The sequence below is a fragment of the Colobus angolensis genome, unplaced genomic scaffold (genome assembly GCF_000951035.1).
Source record: "Colobus angolensis palliatus isolate OR3802 unplaced genomic scaffold, Cang.pa_1.0 Scaffold301, whole genome shotgun sequence".
Lineage (NCBI taxonomy): Eukaryota > Metazoa > Chordata > Mammalia > Primates > Cercopithecidae > Colobus > Colobus angolensis.
In genome coordinates this window covers 3,051,698-3,057,007 of record NW_012116278.1, presented here as the reverse complement: position 1 = coordinate 3,057,007, position 5,310 = coordinate 3,051,698, and the positions used below count along the sequence as shown (strand labels likewise).

The following is a 5,310-nucleotide window of genomic DNA, read 5'->3' as shown; positions in this document are numbered from 1 at the left end:
ATACACCATGGAATACTATGAAGCCATAAGAAACAAAATCATGGTCTTTGCAGCAACATGGATGCAGCTGGAAGCTATGATCCTAAGTGAATTAATGCAGAACAGAAAATCAAATACTGCCTGTTCTCATTCATAAGTGGGAGCTAAACATTGAGTACACATGAACACTAAAAAGGGAACAATAGGCACATGTGCGGCAGCTCTTTTCCTTCTTCCATTTCCACTGCCTTTCACGGTCCAGGAAGCCACCACCACAGTGGCGGCAGAGTCAGGAAGTTCAAGATGGCCACCGCGGAGACCCAGACGCTGTGGGAACAGAGGGAGATGGAAGATGCTGATAATTCTGAAAAGAGTATACGTGAAGAAAATGGAGAAGTATCAGAAGACCAATCTCAAAATAAGAACAAAATAAGTAAAAAAAAGTATAAACACAGAAGTAAACATAAGAAACATAAACATTCCTCAGAAGACAAGGACAAAAAACATAAACATAAGCATAAACGCAAGAAACACAAAAGAAAAGAGGTTAGGGATGCTTCTGATAAAGAGGGTATGTCTCCAGCAAAAAGAACTAAACTTGATGATTTAGCTTTGCTAGAAGACTTGGAAAAACAGAGAGCCTTGATTAAGGCTGAACTTGATAATGAGTTAATGGAAGGAAAGGTCCAATCTGGTATGGGGTTCATTTTACAAGATTATGAGTCTGGCTCTGAAGAAGAGGGGGAGATTCATGAAAGGCAAGAAATGGAAATAGATCTAGTACTAGATCTTCAAGTACAAAGGGGAAACTTGAACTGTGGACAATAAAAATACTACAAAAAACGAAGTAAAAGCAGATCCAAAGAATGGAGTAGACGTAGGTCTGATAAGAAGAAAAGTAAGGGGGGTATTGAAATCGTTAAACAGAAAACAACTAGGAACAAGTCAAAGGAGAGGAAAAAGTCTAAAAGCCCATCAAAAGAAGTAAGTCTCAAGATCAAGGAAGATAATTAAAATCCCCTACCCTTAGAAGGTGATCTTAAGAGAAAATTGGTAAGGCCAGATCACCTGCTGATGATAAGGTTAAAACTGAAGATAAGAGTAAATAAAAAAACAAGACAAATCTCCAATTTTAAATGAAAGTAGAAGTCACTATCAAGGTAAAAAATCGAGATCCCCAGTTGATTTAAGAGGTAAATCCAAAGACAGAAGGTCACAGTCCAGAAAGAGAAAATCAAAACAGTCTGAAGCTGATAAAGAAAAGAACCCAATTAAAAAAAGATACTTCATCTGAGAAAGAAAATAGGTCACCCAGTAGAAGACCTAGTTGTAGTCCTAAAAGAAGTTTGTCTCCAAAACTACGTGATAAATCAAGAAGTAGGTCTCCACTTTTAAATGATAGAAGATCGAAGCAGAGCAAATCTCCCCCTTGAACACTGTCTCCTGGTAGAACAGCTGAGCTGATCCTTAGAAGGAAAATGAAGAGAACCAGAGAGAGGACAACTTTCTTCTTCAAGAACACGACCTTGAGATGATATCCTCAATAGACATGAAAGATCAAAAGATGCCAGCCCCATCAATAGGTGGTCTCCAACTCGAAGAAGAAGTAGACCTCCCATTAAAAGGAGGTCTCATTCCCCACTCAGACATAGCACAAAAAGTCGGGTCTCCAAGAAGAAGATGCAGGTCTCCTTGGAAAAGGGATAGAGGTTGGAGGAGCAGATCATGCTTCAAAAGGTGGTCTCAGTCATGGGGTGGTCGTAGATGAAGGAGCAGAAGCAAAGTAAAGGAAGATAAATTTAAAGGAAGTGTTTCTGAAGAAATGAAAGTTGAGCAGAAATCTTTGTCTGATGATAACCTTGAAGATTTTGATGTGGAGGAAGAAGATGAAGAAGCCCTAATAGAACAGAGAAGAATCCAAAGGCAGGCAATTATTCAGAAATATAAATATCTTGCTGAAGATAGCAATATGTCCGTGTCATCTGAACCAAGCATCCCCCAGAGCAGTACGAAAATGTGATCACCTCTCCTTCTGGAGCGAGTAGCTGCTGATGTTAAAGAGTGTGAATGGGAAAATGTTGATACATTTGAGGCCTCAGTGAAAGCCAAGCATAATCTAATGACAGTTGAACAGAATAATGGTTCATCTCAGAAGTTGTTGGTACTTGATATGTTTTACAGAATCTGATGATGTGATTTGCTGACGATTTTAACAGTGCTTGTCTCTGGGCTGCTGGCAATGGATAAGATTCAAAGAGAATCCCAGCCTCAGAGATAACTGGACTGGTTCAGAGGGTTATTATCATGTGAACATAGGTGAAGTCCTAGATAAATGTTACAATGCGTATGGCTACACTGGGCAAGGTATATTCAGTAATGTTTTATGAGCCAGAGGTAATGCAAGAGCCAGCCAAGAAGTGGCTGTCAAGGCCATCAGAAACAATGAGCTCATGCAAAATACTGGTTTAAAAGAACTGGAGTTCTTGAAAGAATTTGATGCTGATCCTGATGACAAACTTCATTGTCTGTGACTCTTCAGGTGCTTCTATCACAAACAACATCTCTGTCTCATATTCGAGCCTCTCAGTATGAACTTACAAGAGATGTTAAAAAATATGATAAAGATACTGGTTTTCATATTAAAGCTGTAAGATCCCATAGTCAGCAGTTTTTCCTGGCATTGAAATTCCTTAAAATATGTGATATCCTACATGTAGACAACAAGCTAGACAATATCCTGGTTAATCATCAAAAACTATTTTAAAGTTTGTGATCTGGGGTTGGCTTCACATGTTGCGGATAATGATGTTATACCTTATCTTGTCAGTAGATTTTATTGTGCTGTTGAAATCATTATAGGTAAAAGCTGTGACTATGGTATACATATGTGGTCAGTAGGTTGCACCTTATACAGACTCTATACTGGAAAAATTTTATTTCCTGGCAAAACTAATAACCATATATTGAAGCTTGTGATGAATCTCAAAGGAAAGATGCCAAATAAGATGATTCAAAAGGTGCATTCAAAGATCAGCATTTTGATCAAAATCTCAACTTCATGTACATAGAAGTTGATAAAGTAACAAGACAGGGAGAAAGTTATTGTTATGAACACCATTAATCCAACTAAGGACCTATTGGCTGACTTGATTGGGTGCCAGACACTTCCTGAAGACTGATGTAAAAAAGTATACCAGCTAAAGGACTTGTTGGACCAGATTCTAATGTTGGGCCTAGCTAAATCAATTAGCATCAACCAGGCCCTACAGCGTGCCTTCATCCAGGACAAAGTTTAAGCAAGATGAAGAAACTCCAAGGGTTTGAGTAAATACAGGGACTGAAGAAATTTCACAGCACTTTATTAATGAATATAAACTTACAAATATTTCTCCAGCAGATTTGAGGAAGCATGATATATTTGAACTTCTTTTAGAAATGTTAGTTAATCTGTTTCATGTCTTATGTGAAATTTCACCACAGAACTGTTTTAAAGTGCCAAGACTGAAGAAAATTACAGTGCTAATGTATATGGTTGGAGTTCACATTACAGACAAAAGCATCTGTTATAAAACGAGTAGTAATATTGGGTGGTTGATTTGTTTTTAGCAGACTTGGCTTCATTTTGGTCTTCAGATAAAATGGGCAGCATAAATGCTGTTTATATTCATGTTTTCCTAAGTGCAGCATGCCATTGATGTATTCAGTGTTGAAAGGGGTCTGTTCCTCCTTGAGCCTGCCTGCAGGGATGGTCTCCTTAAAGAAAATGTGGCACATATATACCACAGAATACTATGCAGCCATAAGAAAGAATGAGTTCTTGTCCTTTACAGGGACATGGATGAAGCTGGAAGCCATCATTCTCAGCAAAATAACACAGGAACAGAAAACCAAACACCGCATGTTCTCACTCATAAGTGGGAGTTGAACAATGAGAACACATGGACACAGGGAGGGGAACATCACACACCGAGGCCTGTTGGGGTGGGGGACAAGGGGAGGGAGAGCACTGGGACAAATACCTAATGCATGCGGGGCTTAAAACCTAGATGATGGGTTGATAGGTGCAGCAAACCACCATGGCACATGTATACCTATGTAACAAACCTGCAGGTTCTGCACATATATCCCAGACTTCAAGTAAAGTAAAACTAAGAAAAAAAAAATACATGTTGTGTACAGCATTCAGTACACTGAAGGTAAGCTACACCGTCAACAGCTCTGGTGTTTTAAGATGTCATTTTATTGGAACAACTGACAAATGAGGAATGTTAGCTTTGTGGCAGAATTACTTGCATGTGTGATAATTGATCTTTTTTTTTTTTGGCATTGCAACTATGGCATAGTTACAATTTCTGTTCTGTTCATCACATTTAAAATTGGAAGAGAATGCACTTAATGGATAGAGTGCCTTCAGTGTACTGTTTCTTATTAACTTTACTTTTTAAAAATCAACTTGCTATAGACTTCATATACATTTTGTAAAATACAGTTCCCAGTAACACAGAAATGCGGCATAGTTTTCATTTACTAATTACAAATGTTGAGGCCTAATTCTGAAAGTCCTCATATTTAAAGGTTAGATAGACAGGGTAACGAAATTTTTAACTATGTGTATCTCATTTTGAAAGTGTACTGCTTCATGGTAAAAGCATTTTCATTTGTTCATTGTTTTCATTATCTGTGATCATGTTGTCTTTCAATACAAGCATGAACCTTCCACTCTTGAACAAAGCAGCTGCTTTTTAAAAGCAGTAATTGCTGCTTTACTTTTTATTTCTTTTGTAAATGAAGCTTTTCTTTAAGAATGTGACTTTAAAGTGTTGTCTATTGCATAAAACAGTTGACACTCACTTCTTGTAAAGTGAAGATCATTCTACTGCATGTGAAGTGGGCCATGCAGATTTCTGTATGTTCTCAGCATGCACCACTAGATAATAAAGTATTTTGTGAACAAGGGAAAAAAAAAGGGAACATAAGACACAGGGACCTACTTGATGAGGGATACCACCTATTGGGTACCATGCGCACTATGTGGGTGATGAAATCATTTGTATATCAAACCCCAGTGACACACAATTTACCCATAACACATCTGGACATGTACCCCATGAACCTAAAATAAAAGTTGAGAAAAGAAAAAAAAAAGAGGTTGGGTGGGAACCAACAAATAAATTTATGCTTATATTTACATTGAAGAAACACTGGACAGATAGTAAAGGAAGTTATATAAGTTTTTACCAAAATGAGGCTTTGGGAATGGAATGGAATAGGTAAGAATAGAGGTAGGAATGACCTATCTGAATATAGACCTCTTAAATTAAATAAATGTCA

At 37.7% G+C, this 5,310-nt stretch overlaps 1 pseudogene across 1 annotated transcript; it reads left to right on the top strand.

Annotated features, from left to right (window-relative positions):
• The first annotated feature begins 282 nt into the window (after positions 1–282).
• LOC105517533 lies at positions 283–3,275 on the top strand (annotated as a pseudogene). Its single transcript, XR_001002685.1, has one exon. The product of XR_001002685.1 is annotated as a serine/threonine-protein kinase PRP4 homolog pseudogene (transcript).
• Positions 3,276–5,310: the final 2,035 nt, after the last annotated feature.